General features: G+C 36.5%; 1 protein-coding gene across 1 annotated transcript in view; it reads left to right on the top strand.

The window, feature by feature from the left end:
* The first annotated feature begins 888 nt into the window (after window positions 1-888).
* The window catches only part of LOC143224777 (uncharacterized), a 208,644-nt gene continuing 195,737 nt past the window's right edge, over window positions 889-13,795 (top strand). The window contains exons 1-2 of the mRNA XM_076453068.1: window positions 889-1,374; window positions 6,701-6,846. The gene's annotated coding sequence lies outside the window, so the exon portion shown is untranslated. The remainder of the gene's footprint in view (window positions 1,375-6,700; window positions 6,847-13,795) is intronic.

The raw sequence follows: 13,795 nt of genomic DNA, 5'->3' as shown, positions 1-13,795 counted from the left end.
ATTGTGACAGCGCAGTATATCTGAAAATGAATTCTCTTTCTAGGGTTTCGTATTACTTTTCTTATGCGGATAGTGCAGTATGATTGAATTGCTTTGTATTATAAGCCCCAATATTGGGCGAATTACTCAGTCCGGAACAGCTGGAGTATTGCTGTTATACTATTACATTCTATTCTTTGCTTTTGGCCAGGTGGTTAAGGCACTCGATTCGTAATCCGAGGGTCGCGGGTTAGAATCTCCGTCACAAAAAACATGCTCGCCCTTTCAACCGTGGGGACGTTATAATGTGATGGTCAATCCCACTATTCGTTAGTTAGAGTAACCCAAGAGTTTGCGGTGGGTGGTGATGACTAGCTACCTTTCCTCTAGTCTTACACTGCTAAATTAGTGATGGCTAACGCAGGTAGCCCTCGTGTAGCTTTACGCGAAATTCAAAAGCGAAAAAGCAATCAAAGACAGTGCATTCATACTAGTTTCGATTCTCAGCTTTCCTTCCTCGCGTGCACTCAAAGAACTGTTCTCTACTTCTGCCTAGGAAGTTGTAAAAGAAAAGAACTCAAACCAGACACTTCCTACTTATTTGTAGATGATTGATAGTCATCTTGACCCACAAGGGTCGGTTCGTTTTCCTCCTCACGATCACCAAGATAAACTCTTTTAGCTTGTACCAGTGAATCGAGATCGTCTTCTATTGTTCTACCGAGTACAATGCCTCGTTGTTTAGTGGGTGTGGAAGAAGTCGTGGCCTGAACACAAGCCTGTAGCCACGCCTTTGCTTCAGGGCCTCCCCACCTTATCACGGTCGACAGCAATTACTGGGTGCTGCTTCAACTAACACTAACTTCCTCCGTCTACACGTATGAGCGATATCTAGAGGCTAGGTAGCGTTTGTAACTTCGACTCTGTAAAATTTATTGACAACTCGAACTTAGTTTTGAGCACAGACTTTAACAGTTTTTTTTAAATGGAATTTTTAAAACTTATTTTTGCAGATTTAATTAATGTCTAAGGGAGTTGCTGTAGCGAGTGTTTCTACGCGCGATACAAAACTAGTAGTTTCATTGGAGGGAAATGAACAGCACGTGCTCAGTCCAGCTTTCTGCTTGCCACTTTACTTGTCAAACCCCCTTCGTTTTATGTCCCACATTATTACCCTGCAGTGCGTGAGACAGAAGCACGTGCTCTGAAGAATTATACGCAAGACCTGCTATTTTCTTTACAATATTTGCGAGTTCAAAGGTCAAAGAGATATGCAGTCACTTCTTATTTGTTAAGCGCTTTTTAAGTTACACTAAACTGTAACTTCTGGGATTTCTTTAGTGTTTCTTCCAGCGGGAGATTGTACTTTCCGAAGCCTGGAACTGGGATTAAAAAGTAAGTGTGCTTACTTAGGTCTAAGGGCAAAAAGAATAAGATAGAAACGAAATCGATTCAAATATTTGGGACAATGTAGGATATTCATATATTATAAAATTCGCTTGTTTGGTTTATTTTGAGTTTCGCGCAGCTCGACATGAGGGCTATCTGCACTAGCCGTCCCTAATTTAGCAGTGTAAGACTATATGGAAGGCAGCTAGTCACCACCACCCACCGCTAACTCTTGGGCTACTCTTTTACCAACGAATAGTGGGATTGATCGTCAGATTGCAACGCCTCCATGGCTGAAAGGACGAGCATGTTTGGCGCGACGAGGATTTGAACCCGTGACCCTCAGATTACGAGTCGAGTGCCTTAACCACCTGGCCATGCCGGGCCAAATCCGCTTGTAGGTTAAAATTTTCAATCAAAATTCTAGCAGGAAATTTATCAAACTGTTCCTGTTTGTTTGTAATTTAACATAAAACTACACAGTAGGATCTCAGTGCTGTGCCAACCACGGGTATCGAAACCAACTTTCTTTCGTTATGCGTCAACAGAGATGCTGCTGTACCACTGGGATTAGCATCTAAAACTGTTTACGTACCTTTTAAAGTTAAAGCAAATCTCGATTCCTAGAAGAAATCGGAAAAAACAAGGGCTTGGCATGGCCAGGTGGTTAAGGCACTCGACTCGTAATCTGAGGGTCGCGGGTTCGAATCCCGTCGCACTAAAAGTGCTCGCCCTTTCAACCGTGGAAGCGTTATAATGTAACGGTCAATCCCACTATACGTTGGTAAAAGAGTTGCCCAAGAGTTGGCGGTGGGTGGTGGTGACTAGCTGCCTTCCCTCTAGTCTTACACTGCTGAATGAGGGACGGCTAGCGCAGATAGCCTCCGAGTAGCTTTGCGCGAAATTCAAACATAAACAAAAAATTATGATATAAAAATACATATTTCTGCATTGTTTATAAAATGTTAAACTTGTATTATTTCTAGAATATTTGTACTACTTAGGAAACAGAATATTTGGTGACGTTAAAATCAATGACAGTGATGTACGCGTTTAATAAATGTGACGTAACAAGTTTTATCCAGAAGAGATTAATGTTTAACATGTTTTTGTGATTACGTGGTTGAGTGTTCGTAAGAAATTCTCGAACAGTGTTTTTCTGCAGTCTCTTTAAATAATTTCCTCATTTTTTTAAAGCACAAAGCTACACAAAGGGCTATCTGTACTCTGCCTACAGCGGTCAGTATCAAAAACCAAATTTAACGTAACAAGAGCTCAAATTTACCTCTGAACTAGGGGACTTTAAAAATGGTTGTACCGGTAAATAAATAAGTCGATTTATCTCCAAATAATCATCATGAAACCAAGAGTTTTTTAAAATAAAAACACCTTATTATGTTATATTTATTATATTTATTTAAAATACATCTTATTTTCCAAGACGAAATTTGTTTTTACTGCACAGAATTATTCTAAGAAACTCGTGTGTTTGTTCTAATTATAATGATTTTATATTATAGATGTCACTGTAAAAACCTGACAAGTTTTCACCGTAATTTAAACGTATATAATTTTAAAAGAAATTTGTTCCATTTTCTTCAGTATTTCGTTTTGTTTGTGAAAAAATAAAAATATTTAATATAATAAAACGTTGATAAAAAAAGGAACCCTATTTGTATTTAATTTACTTGTCACTAGACATTAGGATTAGGTCTATTATATAATATTATCTAATATGAGACTTATTATATGGTATTTGTCATTAGAAATTAGGATTAGGCCTATTATATAATGCTGTATATTATATAAATGGTATTCCGTTCACTGTTGTCAGAGTCAGTTTTGGGCAAAGTTGGAACCTGCGTAAACAATTAATTGCAATGTCGATTTTTGCGCCCCTTAACGTGGGCATCCTGTGCAGGGGCACACGTCGCCCAACGGAAGAACAAGTCCGGTGTTTGTTGTGTCTTAAACGACCTGAAGATCTTTGGATTGAGCGAAAAGTGAACACAGTATCATTGGAATACTATTATTAAATACTGTCCTAGTTCTTGGTAACCCCTGAGGGACTATGTATAGAATAAGATATCTCTAATAATAATGTCTGCTGGCGAGTAACTTACTTCTAATCCAGTAGGCTAAAATAAGAACTTTAAACCATAAAAACAAAGACATCCTTGAAGAATTAGTTCGGAGCCAACAGTATTTGTAATCTTTCTCAAGGTCTTCCCAATTACTAAAATGTTTCTTTTCTAAGAAACCCTTGAAGAATTAGTTCAGAGCCAACAGTATTTGTAATCTTTCTCAAGGTCTTCCCAATTACTAAAATGTTTCTTTTCTAAGTAACCCTTGAAGAATTAGTTCGGAGCCAACAGTATTTGTAATCTTTCTCAAGGTCTTCCCAATTACTAAAATGTTTCTTTTCTAAGAAACCCTTGAAGAATTAGTTCGGAGCCAACAGTATTTGTAATCTTTCTCAAGGTCTTCCCAATTACTAAAATGTTTCTTTTCTAAGAAACCCTTGAAGAATTAGTTCGGAGCCAACAGTATTTGTAATCTTTCTCAAGGTCTTCCCAATTACTAAAATGTTTCTTTTCTAAGAAACCCTTGAAGAATTAGTTCGGAGTCAACAGTATTTGTAATCTTTCTCAAGGTCTTCCCAATTACTAAAATGTTTCTTTTCTGAGAAGTTTCTGTTAGCTTTTATTAATTATCAGTTCTTTGGACAACAATTCCTATTTACGTTAACAAGTGAAAAGTGAATTTCTTTTTTACCTAACCATCAACTTAACTGAATATTTTAATATCAGTTGATTACGTTTTCGATTCTAAGAATTATTTAAGACTTACTTGAAAAGTTAAATGTTTTTAAGATTGCATACTCATTAACAGTTTAGATGATTTAATAATTAGACAACGAACAATTGATTTAATTTTTAAAGAGAAAAAAAAGACCGATTGTCGCATTAATAAGTTTGTGTAGAAGACACAGTTGCGCCCCCCAGTGGCACAGTGGTATGACTGCGGACTTACACACTAAAAACCGGGTTTCGATACCCGTGGTGGGCAGAGCACAGATAGCCCATTGAGTAGCTTTGTGCTTAATTCTAAACAAACAAACAAACAAACAAAAGACACAGTTGTAGTCATTTTCTGATTATACACTTGGCCGCCTGCCTACCTCCCATCCTCTCTCTTTTCCTTTGGCTAACTTAAGACTTTAAGTCGAACATTTTACAATATATATCAAAGATCGTAAATTGGACTCGGTAAAGATGGTATAATGGTTGAAGAGCATGAGACCAAGTACATCATACAAAATTGAAGATGTAGTCCAGAAGCATTAATAAACATAAATATAGGCAGATGTATGTGTGTATATAGCATGTGGTTATCACGCTTCTTTTACTAAAGTTAAATTTATTTCTCAGCATATTCTTGTAAGGAATCTACCTTTACAATGACGTTTGACTAATGTGATAGTTTTAACTTTTCAAAGAAATAGATTTAGCTTGGAATATTAGTATTACTGAGAGGGTTAAGTCGTGATAAGACTTCAGACTGTTTTCGGCTGCTGTTGCTTTAGTATCTATAACAAATGTGTATGCAAAACATGGATTTGCAACAGATAACAGTATAAATAGTTTGATATTGGCGCGAATATTGTGAAATTACTAAACAATTTATAAATAACTTTGTTCTTCACACTGGAAGTCTTGAGGCTTGGATAACTAAGCTTTATGTGTTAATGGATTCATGCTCACTGAGTTCGCAATATTGCGTAGATTCTAGAAAATTCGACAACTGACACAGAGCGAGTTGAAGCAACGGTGACATCAAAGAAATTGTTATTGAGACATTCTTGTTGGTACGAGCGTTTAAAATACTTCAATCTTCTTTCCATCACTCAAACCCACGTTGGCTAATGGAAGGCCACAAGACCTGTTTAATGTTGGCTTGGCCTTCCAAAATCAAACCGTTTTTTCTAGCTTAAATATATTCTGGCTAGTCTAAGGCTGTATTGAATCGTCTAATGTTTGTCTGGCCACCTCAAATTAACCCACTTTTCCTAACCTAAATCTACGCTGGCTTATGGAAGGCCACAAGACCTGTTTAATGTTGGCTTGGCCTTCCAAAATCAAACCGTTTTCTCCAGCTTAAATATACTCTGGCTAGTTAGTGTAAGGCTGCATTGGATCGTCTAATGTTTGTCTGGCCACCTCAAATTAACCCACTTTTCCTAACCTAAATCTACGCTGGCTTATGGAAGGCCACAAGACCTGTTTAATATTGGCCTGGCCTTCCAAAATTAAACCAATTTGTCTAACCTAAATTCATTCTGGTTTATGGAAGACCACTGAACCGTCTAATATAGATGTTGGCTCAGCCTTCCAAATTGAATCACTGCTTATTTCATCTAACTTTGAAAAACCGTTAAAAATGAAAATATTCGCGATTTAATCCATCCACTCCCACTCACCCCACACTTCAGGACAACAAGAAGTTTTTATTTTGCGATATTTAACGGATTGGTTTAATTCATAGCCCTCTCAACAGTCATAAATGTACGTGTTCGTGGCACTAGCACTGTGAGTGTAAAACTTAGGGCAAAAATCTAAGGAAACTATCATATGACACTTGCTACTCACTGTGTATTTTGAATGGATAAATCTGGAATTAACACTAATCTGGATAGAGAACACTTTGGAAGCAACCGTATCGCCCGAACCACGAAGAATTATCGGTTAATATTGTCATGATTGCTATTTTAACCGGTTTGTGTTTGGTTCCCTGGAATTGAACGAAGATTGAATAATTTGTCACACGATAATGTTCTGGATGTTGCTACCCTGCACATGTTGACGGTATATAATTCTACGTGGAAGGAAAGTAAATATTTTACCATGGTAATTCACCATCTTTTATCAGGCGTCTTTGGTGCGAGACAAATAATAACCATTATCTGCCTTCACAGAACCAACTCAGCCAATACCATCCGAAGGGACAGGAACCTAAATATAATCCGAGAGTCACGAGCTCGAATCTCCGTCACACCAGACATGCTCGCCCTTTCAGCCGTGGGGGCGTTATTATGTTACGGTCAATCCCATTATTCGTTGGTAAAAGAGTAGCCCAAGATTTTGCGGTTGGTGGTGATGACTAGCTGCTTTCCCTCTAATCTTACACTGCTAAATTAGGGACGGCTAGCGGAGATAGCTCTCGTGTAGCTTTGCGCGAAATTCAAAACGAACTATATTTAAATACATTGTTTCTCACTTCATTCTATACGTCTTGGATCGTTTAATTAACACCCAATTTCTGAAAAAAACAGATATCCTGCTTTCTTTCTACAACCACCTGCACCTGAACAACCGACCACACCTCATCAATTAACCACCTGAACAACTGGCTGCAACTTTTATGGCCTAAGGGATTCTAAAGGCAGCGTTGTTACGCCATAACCAATCTCTGCACAACGTAAGTAGATCTAACTCAGTTATTCTTGTGTAGGTTTTGTTGTATAAGATTAAGACAACGTTTCACTTCAACAAGTTTTTAACACTTTATTGGCTAAATCATCGCTTACATACACAAATCATTGTTTTCAAATTTTTAAGTTTATATCAGCGCTTAGCAACAGAAAGAATGATTATCTGTTTTATATATGAATAACCATAAGTGTTCATACAAGTTCTTTTCTTTATTTTGGCCTTGTGTAGCCTGGTGGTTAGTACACTCGACTCGCAATCTGTAGATCGCGGGTTCGAATCCCACTTACACTGACATATACTAGAGTTATACACTATTATAGTTTCGTCAAAAATACAGAGGATAATATGGGAGAAATAAGAATCAGCAATACACTTACTAACTTATTGTAGTACAATAGTTTATCTTTTTAACAGCAATACACTTACTAACTTATTGTAGTACAATAGTTTATCTTTTTAACATAAATACACTTACTAACGTATTGTAGTACAATAGTTTATCTTTTTAACAGCAATACACTTACTAACTTATTGTAGTACAATAGTTTATCTTTTTAACATAAATACACTTACTAACGTATTGTAGTACAATAGTTTATCTTTTTAACATAAATACACTTACTAACGTATTGTAGTACAATAGTTTATCCTTTAACAGCAATACACTTACTAACTTATTGTAGTACAATAGTTTATCTTTTTAACAGCAATAAACTTACTAACGTATTGTAGTACAATAGTTTATCTTTTTAACAGCAATACACTTACTAACTTATTGTAGTACAATAGTTTATCTTTTTAACAGCAATACACTTACTAACTTATTGTAGTACAATAGTTTATCATTTTAACAGCAATACACTTACTAACTTATTGTAGTACAATAGTTTATCTTTTTAACATAAATACACTTACTAACGTATTGTAGTACAATAGTTTATCTTTTTAACATAAATACACTTACTAACTTATTGTAGTACAATAGTTTATCTTTTTAACAGCAATACACTTACTAACTTATTGTAGTACAATAGTTTATCTTTTTAACAGCAATAAACTTACTAACGTATTGTAGTACAATAGTTTATCTTTTTAACATAAATACACTTACTAACGTATTGTAGTACAATAGTTTATCTTTTTAATATAAATACACTTACTAACGTATTGTAGTACAATAGTTTATCTTTTTAACATAAATACACTTACTAACGTATTGTAGTACAATATGTTACATAATATTTCATGGCTTTTATATGTTTTTAAGTATATAATCTTCGAATCCCCGTCATACCAAACATGCTCGCCCTTTCAGCCATGGGGGTGTTATAATGTTACGACCAATCTCACTATTCGTTGGTAAAAGAGTAGCCCAAGAGTTGGCGGTGGGTGGTGATGACTAGTTGCCTTCCGTGTAGTCTATCACCGATAACGTCTTTGCGCGAAATTCAAACTGATATAAAAGCTTTTGAAATCGATTTTCAGTTTAGGTTTCTTTATTTATCTGTTTTTATTTCAAATTAAGAACAATTTTCTTTGATGTTGTTATTGTAAAAGTTGTAATTTTTTATTTGTTTGTTTCGGAAAATTCGATAAGAAACTTAGAAGTTTGAGTAACAGTTACAAAAAATCAAATTTTTGGCACAATAAAAAAATTATTAAATATAACTTGTAATATTGCTCAATACTTCGCGAGAAAACGAAGTTTTTTTGCAACTGTTGCTCGAAATAAAATCACAATATTTAACTAGGATCTGAAGAAATTTGTTTTTGGGTTTAACGCTAAGCTACACGAGCGCTATTTGCGCTATTCGTCCCTAATTTAGCAGTGTAAGACTAGAGGGAAGGCAGCTCTTGAGCTACTCTTTTCACCAACGAATAGTAGGATTAATCGAAACATAACAACATCTCCACGGTTGAAAGGTAGAGCATGTTTGGTATAACGGAATTCGAATCCGTGATCTTTGGATTACGAGTTGTGTGCTCTAACCACATGGCCGTGCCAGGGCCTTATCTGAAGAAGATGCAGCAGTTATAAGTAGTGAGCCGAATACTGGTGTGGGTTTCATACCGGTGTTTAGCATCCCAAGATGCATTAGGTGCTGTTGTATGTTGTGTTGGAAATGAAAAAGGCTGGTAGCACTAAAACACCTAGATTTAGGGTTCGGGAGGAATCACATAGTCTTGTTTAGAACATAAGTTTCGTCAGATTTCATGTTTTTACAGAGAAACTTTTTTATGGCTGAAAAGATAACACTGTTTGGATGTAATTTCTATGCAAAGAACAAACTTACATGTAGTAAAATAATACAAATATATATATATATGTATATTTTGTCACAATCTGTCATGGAAGATCTGTAACACCAATTGCATTTGATCGATTCTTCATTGCAATAGTTACATATAACAGGGAAGTGCTCGGAAATTAAAGACTGTTCTCTGGTCCGCTCTGGATCTGCCTGTTGTTGCATCAAGAGTTTAAAAAGCCTGAGGAGATGAGGGGAAGGGGGTACAGAATAAACCCAGTGTAAATTTAATATAAAATACTGCGAAGAATGTTATCGGTTGTTTGTATCAGAGGAAGTGTTTGGGTTGACTGGTTGGCCTTGTTAGCAAACTAATTAATCGAACGAGATTTTGGTCAACCTTTCAACTAGACATCTCCTGTTTATGTTCCGGTTTAAGTCGTGAGTTAGGTTCCTTTGTCTCGGTATATGTAACACTGGCGACATAGTTTATTGAACAATTTTGCGTTGACAAAAATCCTTGACCAATCGGCCTTGGGTGTCCGGAGGTAGATAACCAAGATATATTGAACGCTTTCGGTAATAAAGATATCGCAGTGCAAAGAATAGTATATACGTGTTTGCGGGTTTGGTTCATTAGAGAGATATAATGATACGTCAGGACTTCATCCTACACCCTTGTGCAAATTAATTGAAACAAGACGGAAAATTACGAATTTTTCAATTTTTTTGCGTCTTATTTTTTGGAATCCAAAAATTACTCACAAATTAATACATGATATGACTGCCTTTATGTTTCAGAAGATCATTAATCCGCTTTGGTATTGAGTTCACGAGTTGACTGCAATCTTTACTCATTTTTGGATCGTGGTACCACACCTCAATTATGGCCTCAATTAGCTTATCTTTCCTAGTACAGTCTTTTCCCGAAGTCTTTCTTTACAAATCGCCCAAAGATTTTCAATAGGATTTAAGTCCGGAGAGTTTCCAGGCCAGTCCAGCACCTTTATTTGCGTTGTAGTCATAAAATTCTTCACAAGTTTCGATGTGTGGCACGGAGCCAAATCTTGTTGAAAAATGCCAGAACCATCTGGAAATCTCTTTTTCAATTTTGGAACGACTCTTCTCTGCAAAACTTCGATGTACTGTGGTCCTCGCATCATACCTTCTACGATATGTAAGCCTCCGACGCCATAGTAGCTGAAAAATCCCCAAAACATCTTCTTCAAGGGATGTTTTACGAACTGATTGATGTGAGATTCTCGAAGTTTCTCATCTGGAGATCTGCAAACACGCAGACTTCTTTGACCCTGTACAAAGAAATGAGTCTCGTCACTGAATAACACCTTCCTCCATTGTTCTTGCGTCCAGTTCTTGTATTTCAGACCCCATTGATACCATTTTTTCTTCATTGAGTTGGTAAAAAGTTGTTTTTTGACTGGTCTCCTTGCCCTTCTTACGCAATTTCGAATGACGTAATATTCCTCAAAATTTCGTCATATATCCCAAAATTACATTGACCGTACTGCAAAACACAGCTAATCACGCCGTCTATGTGAAAAAAATGACTATTAAAGGAAATCAGCAGGTCGAACAAGACTACACCGGCCACCATGCTGAAAATATTGTAAAATGACCATTTGTTTCAATTAATTTGCACAAGGGTGTACTTTACATAAAGAAATATATATATAGAAACAGTTCTATATCTACCTTAAATTTTTCGTTTAACATTAGCATATCCATAAATATATTGCCCAAAGTACGTTAAGAATTTTATTTAATCTTCAAACTAATTTCAGGGCAGAATAATATTCTTTGTTTCAGATTTTTGCCCAGAGTTTCGAACTGACAGACCAGTTTTACTCAGAGTTGGATTGGTTTGAATTTCGCGCAAAGCATCTCGAGGGCTTTCTGCGCTCGTCATCCCTAATTCAGCAGTGTAAGACTAGAGGGAAGGCAGCTAGTCATCACCGCCCACCACCAAGTCTTTCACTAAAAAATAGTGGGATTGACATTATAACGCTCCCACGGTTGAAAGGGTAAGCATATATGGTGTGACAGGGATTCAAATCCGCGACCCTCTGATTAGTAGTCGAGTGCCCTAGCCACCTGACGAAATGTTTGTTTCAAGAAATAAGTGAACTGTGTTTAAGTTTGAGAAATGCGCCCTTTTAGTGGAACGACCTTTGTTGCTTCTCCAAACTTGCAATTCTCTGAGCTCGAGGATTAGTCCCTGGTCGGCTCGGCATGGCCAGGTGGTTAAGGCACTGGACTCGTAATCTGAGAGTCGTGTATTCGAATCCATGTCGCACCAAATATGCTTGCCCTTTCAGCCGTGGGGGCGTTATAATGTGACGGTCAATCCCACTATTCGTTGGTAAAAGAGTTGCCCAAGAGTCGGCGGTGGGTGGTGATGACTAGCTGCCTTCCGTGTAGTCTTACACTACAAAACTATGGACGGCTAGCACAAATAGCCCTCGAGTAGTTTTGCGCGAAATTCCGAACAAACCAAACCAATTTGTCCCTGACAGATCGAAGACATTTTAGCCATTAAATCAGAGTTCGTTCCCTGAGTAATGAATTGAAGACGTAATTTGTTCATCATATACAGGGTGTTTGAAAAATCTGGAACCGAATGTGTTCCACACGGTGTCCTTTTTTAATTCGAAACAAGTGAAAGAATTCTCGTAGTGTTCTTTTCGAATACTGTGAAGTGTATTCGTGCCGTTCTAAATGGTTAACCTTAAATTTATCCAGCAACTTTCCTCTGGAACCAACCTTCTCTGCCACAAAGAAGAATTAATTCAACTTTCTTGTACTTTGGCAGCGCCATAATCGATCATTTATTTGAAATTAAGAAAGCATCCAACTAACCTACAGGTCCAGACTTTTTGGATCGCTTGTATGTATATATATATATATATAAATAACAGAGCAAAGGTTATTACATATCAACATAAAGTTACACTGACCAATTCATTTAGAAATGAAGATGCTAGCCACATTCATTAATTTGTTCATTACAGCCTAATGGTGCCTTGATGACCACATATTACGTTGTGGGTATATTATGTACTGTATTACAGATGCCAGGTACTGGTCACTATTTATTAGGCTAAAGGTCATTACATGAAGATAAAGTTTTCACAGTGTTAGAAACATGTGAGTGTGTTTTCTTATAGCAAAGACACACCGAACTATCTGCTGAGTCCACCGAGGAGAATCGAACCCGTAATTTTAGCATCGTAAATCCGTAGACTTACCGCTGTACCAGCAGTGTACTGTTAGAAATATACAAGATGTAAATACAAAACTTCCTCTTTATAAAAGCAAGATTTCTTCAAATATTCTGTGGAAATACACAATAACCCTAAAACCGGAGCACCTTTCTTCTATTTTATTGTAGCTCACGTTTAGAAATTCAACTTTACCCTTTAGATTTCAGAAGCGATAAGCCTACGGATTTACAACGCTAAAATCAGGGGTTTGATTCCTCTCGGTGGACTCAGCAGACAGTTCGATGTGTCTTTGCTATAAGAAAACACAGACACAGATTTCAGAAGAAGGAAAATGCAGAAACAGTATCTTTTAATTCAAATAGAACATGCAATATTTTAAATTTCTAGAAACCGCTGTTTGGTGATGAACAGTTTAATCATTTTATCAAGATGAATCATTTTTCATCTAAATCAGTGTAATTATATTATCTAAGTGGAAAGTAATAATCGTATAAAGAAAGTTTAATGAGGGTGCTTTTCTAAAGCTCGTCTGCACTGTTATTTTGTTTCTTATATTATATTATTTTATATATTTTTTAAGTTTGTACGCCATGTTGTTTTGCAGTCTGCAGAGTGGATATTTTCCTCCTGATTTGTGGCATACACGCGTTTGCTGACGTCACGACACTACAAATTGAAACATAAATTTAAAAATGTATAAAATAACAGTATTCGTTTCGAAACGTATGTGAACATAACATTCTTTGATTTAGGCTGAAGGCTACTTACATCGAAGGACATTGACGGATTTAGCAAACGGTTTGAAACTGTCAGTTCTAGTTATGTTAGATAAACGACTATTAAAATCATGTATATACGTTTCAGTATATATACTTTGCCTAAACAATCTATCAAATAATATATACGTTTTCATTATGAGCAGTATGTTTGTTTAGTAAAAACTAAAAGTTATAAAAGTGAAATACATCAGCGCGTCCAAAAAATGTCACATTAAACTTCTATATACATTAAGAATGCTCTTCAGTTGGTTCGTAAAGCGTAATTCCACGAAAAACCAGTTTTACTGCACCTTCTAGATTGATAGTTAGATTTGGCATCCTTGAAAATAGATAGCTTTGTTCTATCTTTTCTTACTGACAAAAACTCCGTAAAGTTTAACTCATAAGCCCCAGAAGGAGTGGCTAGATTGCTCTAGTTCGCCAGGCAAGCATGCATGGAATTGAAAGTGTCTTAGCTACTAGGTTTAATTTCTAGAACCTCAGACATACGGATTATTATGACCTTAGAAGGCATTAACTTTTCACCGCAAGGCTCTTTCGTTCCTTCTTGAAGTCAGTGGTTTGCTTGTTTGTTTTTGAATTTCGCACAAAGCTACTCGAGGGCTATCTGTGCTAGCCGTCCCTAATTTAGCAGTGTAAGACTAGAGGGAAGGCAGCTAATCATC

The sequence above is a fragment of the Tachypleus tridentatus genome, chromosome 9 (assembly GCF_004210375.1).
Source record: "Tachypleus tridentatus isolate NWPU-2018 chromosome 9, ASM421037v1, whole genome shotgun sequence".
In the NCBI taxonomy this organism is placed as follows: domain Eukaryota; kingdom Metazoa; phylum Arthropoda; class Merostomata; order Xiphosura; family Limulidae; genus Tachypleus; species Tachypleus tridentatus.
This window is presented reverse-complemented; position numbering and strand designations above follow the sequence as displayed.